We start from the raw sequence: 13,357 nt of genomic DNA, 5'->3' as shown, positions 1-13,357 counted from the left end.
AAGGACCAAGTTACCCAAACAAGAAACACCTGTGTTGATGGTTCAGGAAAACCAATGTTAAGATCAGGTTAGGTATACCTTCTACTGAAATTTCGTCTGAATTCAATAATATCAATCAGATCGGATAGATCCAAGCACATATAATCCAGATACAGTAGTCCAGATTTGAGAACAATTGGTGGCTTGATTGTGTGAGTCACTTGCACACAGCGGTTTTCCTATTAGAATATAAAAGATAACGAAATTACGAATTTAGACCTGAAAACTGGTGTTGACAAAACACTTTTAAAAAGGACTTCTCATAAGAGAACCCTATTTAATCATTCTTTATCGTATTGAGTCTGGTTCTTCTAAGTTGTGAGAGATGAACCGACTTTGCCTCCTCTTAACAAATATTACCATTTCTTCTTCAGAATACCCTATATAAAAGGTATATTCAACAGGACACATTGCAGGTTTAACTAAACAGTAGTAAGCGATCATGAGTTGTCAAAACTTGTTAAACTAAATTCCGTGAACTTAAGGTACTAATCATCGTAAGCGAGTGTTATGCTAATCACCAGAATATTCTCAATTAGCACTTACTTTGTGATTGAGAATCGAAAGTCGTAGTGGTACTCGTGTAGTGTTTGCAGCGGTCCTTTGTACTCTCTACCACCCCTATATTACCCTTAGAGTGTTTCCAGTCACATCCCTCATGTCAAGATAGAAGATAACTCTAACGACTAGTATCCTATTTGATTTTTAGATTGTATCCATGTGTATCCCCTCCCTGTGTTTGGAATTATAGCTTTAACGACTAATCGCCTGTGGAACTGTTGGAATATAGCCAGGTGTATCCCTTCCCCCGTGTGAAGAGATAACCCTATCCACTAGAGCAAAAAGAAATGTGTTCCTGAAATGTGTAACGTAACTGATTCTATGTAAAGTGCCTTGTAAAGGGGCAGCTGAAATTCCAGGAGCCTAGTCCCGACAGCTTGACGACTTCGGAGGGCTGGAAGAGGTCCCCCGCTACACGGCGGAGGAGGGCACTGGACATCGAATGCTGTCTTATGTAAAGCGCTCTGATAACCTAATCGGTTCAAGATCCTGAAATGTGCAACGTAACTGATTCTATGTAAACTGCTGTGATAACATGTAACGGAACTGGTGCTATGTAAAGCGCTCTGATAACCTAATCGGTTCAAGTTCGCGCTATAGAAAACTCTAAAAATAAATAAATAAATAAATAAGCGTCTCTTGTCGCAATAGACTCAAAGTCCAGTAATTTAAATCGTAAATAGTCGATTACACGCTGTAAAAAGATGAAAACATGTAGTCACGAAAGCTAGAAATGCTAAAATCAAACTCCACCCTCTAAGGTTTAAGGTAAATTCATTGCCCGCTAAGTAATTGGTTAAAAAAGATGTAGATAAATTCACCTCTCCTGAGCAAATTTTGAAATATTTCTCGGCATCCAACCAATGAAAGCTCGGATCTAACAGCAGGGCACCATGCCAGTCAAGTAAACAATCCGTTCGGTAATGTCCCGACTGAAAACAAAACAAACCATAAGCGGCTGCCTGATTTAGTTACTGCTTCTTGTAAAAACATGTTTCTCTTAAATTAATACCAGTCGACTAATGACCGAATTGCTACACTCGTCAGTTCGCGCTTACCTTAATATTGGGAAAATTCGGTCCCCGCAGGCAGCAACCATGTTTGTGCAGTCTCCCGCACCGTTTCCCTGCCGCAGTATATAAAGCCGACCGGCAATACCGGTGTTCAGTTTAACGCGGTCGCGTTTCTTCGTCATCAGTCGCGACTCACGCTTGGTGCAAATTTGGAGCGGCCATTGTGGTAGTTCAGTAAGAATCTAACGTGTGAGAATTCTCCCACGATCCAAAAAATGGGGCCGTAACCCTATGGTAATTGCGAATCGTCAGCATGAAGATTAGTTAAGAGTGAAGCAAAATGTGAAGATAGAGAATGTAAGAGGAGATAAAGTCATACTGTGTATAACCTGGTTTATAAAATGCTTATAAATAAATATAACTTTTTGAGAGACTAAAATTGTATCTACTAGCAACTGGGCATAGATTAATTTCCAATTCAAAATACAATCATAAATCTGGTTTTCTATTTACATTTCTTAATTAGAATGTACAGTGTCAAAAGCGCCATATATCCTGGCCTGTATGTAGCCACATTTGTATTTAGACATAAGTGTTGACATAAAAGTTTGAAACAAAGACACAATGTATCTATACAACGTCAATCGTAAATTGTTTGAGACACCTCATAATGAGAATACCACACTTGATGGATAGTTAACAGTTTCCAATCTATGCAGTAAACGAAAGAATTATCACTATACAGGAAGTACAAAATTTGCTGAGAGAAAATAACCATTCAGTTTAAGTCCTATATATCCTGTGTCATCATAGACTAGAACCATACATTCATAACCATATAGTTTCACCAAGAAAACATCATACAATAATAAACAATCTCATATATTCTGGAAATGTTTTTGCATTGTTAATCCCAGAAACTAGATCCCTAGTTTCCCGGGAGTGTACTACGCACTGCAAAGAGTTATTTCAATCTTTAAGGAATACAAACATCTCTTTGTCAAAGTTAAGCCCTTGCTCAACAGCTCGTAATTTACATATCCATAGGGCTTCTAATTTTCGCAGACTCAGAACTTTGTCACCCCCTCTTGGATTGTCTGTCAGAGATTCAATGCCATGAAACTTAAGATGTAGTAGGTCTGCAACCGCGTTAAGCTGAACTCCAGTATTGCCTGTCGGCTTTATATACTGTGGCAGGGAGACGGTGCAGGAGACTGGACACACATGGTTGCTGCCGGCGGGGACCGAATGTTCCTGATATTAAGGTAAGCGCGAACTGACGAGTGTAGCAATTCGGTCATTAGTCGACTGGTATTAATTTAGGAGATACATGTTTTTACAAGAAGCAGCAACTAAATCAGGCAGCCGCTTCTGGTTTGTTTTGTTTTCAGTCGGGACATTATCGAACGGATTGTTTACTTGACTGACATGGTGCCCTGCTGTTAGATCCGAGCTTTCATTGGTTGGATGAGGAGGAATATTTCAAAACTTGCTCATGAGAGGTGAATTTATTTACATCTTTTTTAACCAATTACTTAGCGGGCAATGAATTTACCTGAAACCTTAGAGGGTGGAGTTTAATTTGAGCATTTCTAGCTTCTGTGACTACATGTTTTCATCTTTTTACAGCGTGTAATCGACTATTTACGTTTTAAATTACTTGACTTTGAGTCTATTGTGACAAGAGACGCTTCTACTACGACTTTCGATTCTCAATCACAAAGTAAGTGCTAATTGAGAATATTCTGGTGATTAGCACAATACTCGCTTACGATGACCAGTACCTTAAGTTCACAGATCTTTTGTTTAACAAGTTTTGATGACTTATGATCGCTTACTACTGTTTATTTAAACCTGCAATGTGTCTTTGTGAACAGACCTTTCATGTAGGGTGTTCTTCTGAGGAATATTTTGGTGATTAGCATAACACTCGCTTACGATGATTAGTACCTTAAGTTCACGGAATTTTGTTTAACAAGTTTTGACGACTCATGATCGCTTACTACTGTTTAGTTAAACCTGCAATGTGTCCTGTTGAATAGACCTTTTATATAGGGTGGTCTGCGGAAGAAATGGTAATATTTGTTAAGAGGAGGCAAAGTCGGTTCATCTCTCACAACTTAGAAGAACCGGACTCGATACGATAAAGAATGATTACATAAGGTTGTCTTATGAGAAGTCCTTTTAAAAGTGTTTTTGTCAGCACCAGTTTTCAGGTCTAAATTCGTAATTTCATTATCTTTTATATTCTAAAAGGAAAACCGCTGTGTGCAAGTGACTCACACAATCAAGCCACCAATTGTTCTCAAATCTGGACTACCGTAACCGGATTATATGTGCTTGGATCTATCCGACCGGATTGATATCATTGAATTCAAACGACATTTCAGTAGAAGGTATACCTAACCTGATCTTAACGTTGGTTTTCCTGAACCATCAACACGGGTGTTTCTTGTTTGGGTAACTTGATCTTTTCCTCTTTTCCTTTTTTCTATTTAGTATCTTTTTTCCCACTATCCTTTTCACTTATATCGTGGTTGACACACCATTCTTGCTATTCTGGTCGATTCCACATCTCTGATCAGTTGGAGTCTCACAATAAATTTTAGGAAGTTCCAAGTCATGCTAGCCCTCTTTGCATGCACACTCAAGTAAAGGGGTAAGGGACCCTTTTTAAAAACTACATTCGAGTTATCTAAAGAAATCCTTTTTTTAAAAATAAATTCTGTTAAGAGAAAGTAACTATATCTCTCCATTCGACTGGTATACAACAACAACGTAATATTCTGTATGATTTTGTTAACAGCCTTGAAAAAGTCGCGAATGGCGACGAAACACGTGTCGGCTGTAGCTGTATCAATGTTGTAACCAAAGAACAACCGTTACGTAGATCGATTGTTGAACAGAATCCATTTCATGAATTTTGCATTTAAATAATTTTGCTGGTTAGGCTCAATCAGCTGTTTACTTGTTTGTTGCTGTGCTCTGTCTATGTTTCTAAGTTGTTTGATATATTCGGAGAGGTCCGTTATGTATTAGGTGATACTGTGGGTGGCACGGTATCAGACATAGAGCACGCTTTAAAAAGAGGCACTAACAGACTTTATTGCAAACAAAGCGGAGGTGCTGGCTGTTTTGTTTTTTCCACTGCCACCATTTCATTGTTTATCAAATCATACTAAATTGGTTACGTTATTGTTATTATCTGACCCTAAAATATAGATAACAAGGCACTTGTCTCCGACTGATGTTGCAATAGGTATTTCTATTGATGTCGATGTCTGGATGATTGGACAACTTCACAGATTCTTAGGAAGAAAATGACCTGCTGTATCTAGGTCCGAGTTAGACAGGCCAATGATCAGGCAGACAAAAGTAGGTTCATTTTGGTAAAAGCCTCATATTGTTGGCATCATATTTAGCTCATGTTTACTTCAAGAGTTCACTGTCTGACCTTGAGACAGAGATAACTGGGAACTCGTGTCAGACTTATGTCACCTTAGATGTTTGCAAAGTCATTGTTTCGATGAAATGACACTGGCATAAGTTCTGTGAAAGATAACGACATGCTGTATCTGTGCCAAATGTAAACAAGCTGGACGGGATAACTAAAATGGAAACTGCAGCTAAAATGGAACCTGTCCTGTATGTGTTTGCAAACCTAAAATTAAAATAAAGAAGCCTAAGAGCAAGTGATTAAACTATATAAAATACTAGAAATATGGAGGGAAACGGTCATAATATGTATGACTTTCCTGGAATAATTTATGAACTAAACAATCACTAAATAATCACTGAATGTGTTTTTGATTGATCTTGCTTATCATTACTTCAAGACATATTCATTACAGGTTTACAGAATGAAACCACATGCCAGAAACAAGTATTTAATGAAATAGCTATTTATCACGTATTACATGTTAAATAACATATGTTTTCAAACTGAAATGAAAAAAGGGGTCACTGCACTGGAAGACTTTATTTTTACAACATTCTCCCAACTGGAGAGAACTGGCAACAGTCCTGAAAGCAGCCCAGTTTTTTCAGTTACAGCTGGAGGGACAGTGCCCTGTGACCTGGACAGACAATCAGGTGATTTGGTGTTACCTCAATCCTCAGGGGGAATTAAATGGCCCCAACTGAATTGTCTGGCAACCCAAGTGTGTTCAGAGGCAGAAATATAATTTGCTCTCTCTGAGGGCAGTGTATGTTCGAGGGGCATTGAATTTTCAAGCAGATGTTCTGAGTCAGAACCTGCCTTCCTTTGTGACAGATTTGTCAGTTGTTTAGGTGCCTGTGGATAGATATGTTTCCTTCTCCTGGGTGTTCCCTACTACCCAATTTTGTTTAGAGACAAAGGTTCTTATTTATGAAGGCCTTTTGCGTCACTTTTAAAATGGGAAAAAGTGACGCACTGTGGAAAATTAATACAGTTTGGTAAACATTATCTGCGTCATCTTGCCCTTTTCCCCCGAATGCCACCCTTTTTGTCGTGCACACCCGCCATTTTAGGTGCCTTGGTCAGAACCACACTCTGCACGCCGCTGACCCCTAGCACGGCTCTTCACCCTCACAAGCACACCCCCCGCATGCTGCCAGCCCCCGCTCTCACATGCCTTGGGTCATAAACCCCTCTTCCATGCAGCTCTGCCTCGGAACCCCATCCTGTTCCCAGCGCGACACTTCCCTCCATCCCTTTCATGGTCCCGGATCCCTTGATAACACCCCTCTTTCCTTTGTGCCGGTTTGTCTCACTCGTTCCCAAGCCGCCACCTGGCCCTGCGGGTACTGTCATTGCCCCCTTCCTCCTGTACAGTAGGAAACACCCCCCCCCCCATCAAAGGATCCTTGAGCTAATCAAAGCCCCCACCCCATGAGATCCGATCAACCTCACACATTCCGTGAATCGGCGGAATGTCCAGCTGCGCGATAATCATCATCTGTTGTGACCGGGGTGGGGACTTCAACTGTAAGTGTGTGTGGGAACGGGCCTGAAGCGGGGATTCCGAGGATGTCTTTCCGTACATCAAAGGGTTGACAGAGATGTGTTTTATGCAATAAAGTAATAAACCTGTGTATAAGAGGCCAGGCCTCGGAGATGCAGTTAGAGCACCTCGTGACGATACTTGCTGTCCGAACTGATGTGTTTCTCCTCCGGAGAGAATAAAACTTCTGTTTCCTGCCTTCCAAGTCTCCAGCGCCTGCCTCTTTGTTTGGTAAACTTAAGTGGGTTTAGAGGCGGCTAACGCCGGGCAACTTCGGAAAAGGTCTTCTGCCTGTACCTTTTTCAACAGCACCGGAGGCGCAAGGTCTTCATAAATAAGGCCCAAAATGTCTACAAGCATGGGCAGTGGATGCTCTGTTGGTGACATGGCTGCAGGGTCTCCTGTATGCTTTTCCTCTGATTTCCCTCCTCCCGAGGATGCTTTAGAAAATTTGGAAGGAGATAGAATCGGTATTCCTGGTGGCGCCATTTTGGCCTCGTCATTCATGGGTTTCCCTCCTGATTTCTCCAGCAAAAGGGAGATTTTCTCGCTTACCAGTGGATCCATCCCTGCTACAGTGTCCGGAAATGCCTCCAAACAAGTTGGGGCATCTCAGCCTAGTGGAAGTTTAAAACTTGTAGATTATTTCTAGTTACTTTGGTGTTTTCCAACCAGGTAGAAGAAGAGATCCAAAAATGATGACTCAAATGTTGAAGGCTGTTTTTACCATGTATTAATGAAGATAAAGGCCAAGTAGAATATATGTGAATATCACATTTCGTGAAATTTAATGCCAACAGTTTTGTAAATGGTGCTGAAGACAGTTTTAAATAAATAATCGTTGAAAATATCAAATCCAAGGTTCACCAAACTTCATGGGTGTAACCACACATGCACCCCAGTTATTTGAATTTTGGTAACCTTTATTCAGAGTTTTCAAAAGTTGATACAAAAAAGATTTTGAATTCCTCATGGAAAGTGTAACTTCCCCGTAGCTTTAGTCTCAATATTGGGCAACTATATGATCTATATTTGTGTGTTGGGGGTATGTATGTCAGTGTGTACATGTGGAGAATAAACAATGGCCAACATGGTTTACTTCTAGAGAGGAGTATACAAAGGTTCAAATATTTGAGGATTGCATATTTTTCAATTTCCCAGTACTGTAAAGTGCTAAGGTAGCAAAAAGTTTTCACAAAAATATTTAACTGTGGAATACTGCAAGAAAGTGGCTCTACCCAGCAGCAGAACTTCCCCTCTGTGAAGCAAGTCTGCAAGCATACTGCGTCTTACATTTTCTAACAAGTTATGTATACACACCTTCACTTCTTCCACATTTACCAATTCCTCATGGAAAGTGTAACTTCCCCGTAGCTTTAGTCTCAAGTCCCCCAAGTAAAATCACGCCCTATTCCCGCTCTGCTTTATGCGGACGACGCTGTCATCTTGGCCCGTACTCCACGAGAGCTTTAAAAAGCGTTAACTAGGTATGCGGTTTTTATGGGTAGCCTTGACCTCCATATCAATATCAAGAAGACCTTTGTAATGGTGGCAGGCAAAGGGAAAAAAGGGTTTAGAAACATATCCCTTAACAACCAAAATCTTGAATTGACGGCCCAGTACCCCTACCTAGGGATTACAATAGACGATAAATTAAATTGGAAAGCGGCAGTTGAGGCTAGAAAACATTCCCTTAAGCGTGCAATAGCCGCATTAATGGCTTTTTCACAAAAACTAGGTAAACGATCCCCTGTGGAAATGCTGAATATTTATAATGCAAAATGCTGAGCAGTAGCTCTGTATGGGGCTGGGGTTTGGGGGCATGTCGATGTCAGTGCTTTACAGGTGGCAGAAAACTCCTTTCTAAGATTTCTTCTAGTTGCACCGAGGCGAATTTCTATATACGCATCCCATATTGAATTAGGCTAAGCATGAGCGAATTTTGCGGATCTCGCGTTCGCGAATTTTGCGGATTTGCGGATTCGCAATCCGCAAAATCCGCGAATTCCCGCGAATTTGCGGATTTTTTTTTTTTTGTGTTCGCCCGTGTTTCTGCCAGTTCGCGAGGGTTTTGTACACTTTCGCAAATTGCGAACTTACCTGTCGGGTCGCAAGTTTCGCGAACTTGTTGTTTCTACGTGTCCAGCCTGTTTGGGACACTCTTCTTCATCACTGCCACTCTCTGTCCCCACTGCCACTCTCTGACTACTCATGCCACCCTCTGGCCCACCCATGCCACCCTCTGTTTCATCACCACACCCTCTGGTTGTCCAGTGTACATTATTTTCGGCAAAGCAAAGCACACCTTCCCTGCCTCAAGTGACCTGAATTAATTTGGGGCTGATTAATGTGTCACAGAATATTTTTTTAGCTGGCACCTGCTTCCTTAGTGCGCCCTGATTAGTGATCTTTTGCACTTGCTAAGTGCTTTCATTGTTGCAAAATTAGTTACAACACCTGCCCTGCCCCAACTGACAATAATGAATTAGGGGCTGATTAATGGATTTTAACTTCCAGCCTGGCTCCTGCTTGTCTCCCTTAGCTGTAATTCAGGACCTTTGTGGCATATGTGTAACTATTCTGAGGTTCAGAGCAGGGTCACATAATAGTTTCAACTGGCAACTGAACTCTGGAGGGGCCCCTCAGGAAGCACTACAGGAAATGGCTACTAATGATGAGCCTGAACTTTTGAACCTGGTAAGTAGTTACTTTCAGTTTTGCTAAAATCGTATTTCTGCAATTTTGCACTTATTCGCGGGGCGCGAACTCACGCGAACTCACGCGAACAGTGCGAGCAGAATCCGCTGCTCGCGGATTTGCGGATTTTGCGGGAGATTCGCAAATCTCGCGGATTGCGGATTTCCCGAAAATCCGCAAAATGCGCGAGCGGAACGGATTTTCCGCCCATGCCTTACATTAAGGATCTGGCTAAAATCCAACCTCTCCTATTATGGAGGCGTATCTGGACCTCAGAAAAAAACATGCTAACTAGAGGAATTATGGTGGACTCTATGGCACTAGATCATTCAGGAGATATAAAATGGCTTGCCTATATTAGAAACTTCTTCACAGATCTAGGCCTAGAGGATTATTACATAACACCGGAAAAGATCATTGAAATATCTAAGAAGGAGTTAAAAGAAATGACCCTGAACCACTTAGATGGAATAAGACTCGCAAGTGAAATAGGGAAATCTTCTGTTCACCACGCAATCATGGTTCATTCTGTCCCCACTATTCAGCCTTACCTAACGCTGGAAATTGGCATCTTTGATCGTTTTCTGCTAACCAGATTTAGATAAAATCTGTTCCATCGGTTAGTAGCCTTCCCAACGAGAAACACTTGGGAAAAAACGTTACGCCACTGTCCTTGCGATGATACATCTGTACAGACCCACATACATACAGTATTGTTTTGTAAATATTACCATGCTCATCGTAAAATCTGGCTGATACCACTGCTGAAATCATGGGACCTAAGACAGTGTCACCCTGCCATGCAGCGCCTTCAATTTTTGGACTCCGAAATTACCTGCTACCACGTGGTTAACTTTTTAAAATGTATTTTTAAACATAGAAATAATCTGTGAGAAAAATTGCTTTAACCAAAATGAACTGAATCATATGAAAAAGATTTGATCTTTTTTTAAGCAACACCTCTCAAATTTGCACTGGAAAAATGTTTTAATTGTAAATTTGCTGTATTCTGATTTTATGGTACAACGTGTATAAAAATGCTTTTATGGATTTCTATTATGAAATGCCGAATAAAGAAATTTACTACATAGTCTCAATATTGGGCAACTATATGATCTATATTTGTGTGTTGGGGGTATGTATGTCAGTGTGTACATGTGGAGAATAAACAATGGCCAACATGGTTTACTTCTAGAGAGGAGTCTACAAAGGTTCAAATATTTGAGGATTGCATATTTTTCAATCTCCCAGTACTGTAAAGTGCTAAGGTAGCAAAAAGTTTTCACAACATTTTTTAACTGTGGAATACTGCAAGAAAGAGGCTCTACCCAGCAGCAGAACTTCCCCTCTGTGAAGCAAGTCTGCAAGCATACTGTGTCTTACATTTTCTAACAAGTCATGCATACACACCTTCACTTCTTCCACATTTACCAAGGCCGGACATATGGCAACAGGAAAGGGGAAGTTTGCGGGTTGTCTTCTGACAGCATTTGAATTCCTCTGTCATTCATGGCTGGCAGTCTGGAGTAACAGAAGAGAAGACAGTTCCTTGCAGCAGGATGCCTGCACGAAGTGCAACTGAAAGGAATAGGATAGGAATTATACGTATCTATGCAGGAGAAATGTATAATTCACAAAGCACCAGTTCTCTAATGTTGTTGTGAATTTCCATGACCAGAGAACCCCTCTATCTGGGTTACTACAATATTACTTCCTACTACTACGTCCTGTTCCATTTTGACACGTGTGCGTGTCAGGGTATAACACCTGCACCCTCGCTGGACAGATGGGAAGAAGGACACCAGATGCTGAGGAACAAATGGAATATATTTGTAGGTACCAATGCTTATGGCCGGCCAAGGAAGAAGAGCAGCAGCAAAGAAACTGTGCATACAGTGATCCCCTTATGGGAAACAGCCTTTACTACGCAACCGTTACAACGCCTGCCATTACATCACATGCCGTTGCAACGAAAAAGGTGTGCAGCAGTGGGTAGAAGGTGTTGGATTTAACTCCAACACCTTCCCTACTGTTGCACACACCGGAGTTGGAATAGAAAATTAATCTATTCCAACTTCCAGCACTCCTCCAATAGAAAGTCGGGGCAAAGGTTGGCGTTGCAACGGCATGCGATGTAATGGCATGGTTGTAACGTCACATATTTGCCCCTTTTCCCTCAATGTTCAGCGTAAGAACCTTCTATACAGGACAGAACCAAGAGGGCGCGGAGCTAAGTATTACCAAACATAAAGAATACAAAGAAAGCATAAAATGGAAGGAAAACATTGTTAATCTTTAACATAACTCAAGTATATATTGCTGTCAGAGGACTGTGAGAAGTAAACAAGGTGTATGTCTTTAAAATGTTATAATTAGCTTAATCGGTGGCACCTCCGTTTTGGCGGAGGAGCGTCCCACCACTGCTGAAAGTCAGCAGATGAAAAATAAAATGAAAAAAATGCTATTTTATTATCATTTTATTTTTCACTTACTTAGCAGAGTCTGTTGAGTCTAGGGCGGGGCGTGGCCATCCTCTCCGTCAGCAGCAGGGAGGAGGAGTGTTAGGAACTCTTGGGTCATCCTGCCGGTAAGAGGGACCGCCCGCCATATGTGCGGGGTCCCGTGGGTGATATTAGGATGCGCCCGCCACACTGGTGGGCGCATCCTGAATTTTTGACAGTGCTTTCAGCACCGCCCGCCGCAATGCCCAAAATGCATGTTGTGCATGCACATGTGTGCTCCCCCCACTCCGAACATCCTGGGGGCCCGCAACAGGCCTCCAACCTCGACATCCGCATGCCTTTCCGTGGCTGCAACTCCGCCACGGAAAGGCTCCCTCCTGCCTGCATCCTGATATGGATGGCGGTGTCTAGCAGACACCGCCACCATATGAAACCCTTTTCCACCCGGTCAACTTGTCGATTGGGCGGAAAAGCGGCAGACGGTCTTCCCGTCCACCGTGGTCCCCCGCCATACTAATATGGCGTGGGAAATGGGTGGCCGGTGGGCTAGAATGTAGGGCAGATCTCCACCGCCATGCGGACGGTGGCGATCCGCCTTACATCCTAATGGGCCCCTTAGTGTTCATGCCAGTTTGACTTGCCGTCTTAGGACAACCAAACCGACATGCACACTTACATTTCTTCAACACTATCTGTGTTGCACAGCCAAATGGAGAACAGGTACAGACTCCCAGGCCTCTAACTGAGTGGCATTTCAGCCCACTCAGACCAATCCTGGCGCTTCTCTCATGCTAGGTAAAAGCATGAGAGCAGCATCTGGATTGTGGGGATTCTGGGAGCCTCTGCCCAGGGACTGCTGGGAGCAGAGGAGCACCGAGGCAGTTGGAGCAGAGGAGCATTGAGGCGACATTCGGCAGTGACAGGTAAGTACTTTTTTTTATTATTCCCCCAAGCTGCCCCACCAAGTTTTACTGGCAGGAGTTGCCACTGATTATCTTGCCTCACCTGAGATAATTGGTACCCGATGCTTATTGTCCAAGACAGAAAGAAGACAAGAGAATGGGAAGCAGCAGTGAGAATGAGTGAGAGCCTTGGTCCCGGGCTTGAATACGATCAGGGAGGTAGGGAGTTTAGCTGTAGAGATCTTGGAGCAGCAGCTTCTGTAGTGAGGGACAAGATAGCTCAGTGGGTTGGGAAGGTGCGGAAAGAGATACGAAGTACATACATATAGATATTGTAGCAGGGAGGCGGGAAGGGATACGGACGATACCACACTAAAAGACTGGTGGTATACTGACATACCTTCCGCCTCCTCTCTGTCACCACCTCAGGACACCTGGGAATCTGAGTCCGAAGAGTGGTGAAATCAGCAGGCTATGAAAAATGAGGGATGTTCCTTTTACGGGGCCGGCTGTATCGAAGAAATCACTTCCCCGTGTGACGCGCTCTTATGCCGAATGGACAGCCTCGAGGAAACAGGCATGCTCCTCAGTGACGCGCCGACCAGGGGATTGGTCAAAAATCAGGAAGAAGAGGGAGCGGTGTGTCCCGGCACCTCTGAGGAGGAGAAGAGAGGAGAACGATTCGAGAGCGTGGAAAA

This window comes from Lissotriton vulgaris, chromosome 5, assembly GCF_964263255.1.
Source record: "Lissotriton vulgaris chromosome 5, aLisVul1.2, whole genome shotgun sequence".
In the NCBI taxonomy this organism is placed as follows: Eukaryota; Metazoa; Chordata; class Amphibia; order Caudata; family Salamandridae; genus Lissotriton; species Lissotriton vulgaris.
The sequence above is the reverse complement of the archived record's forward strand: the minus strand, read 5'-3'. Positions refer to the sequence as shown.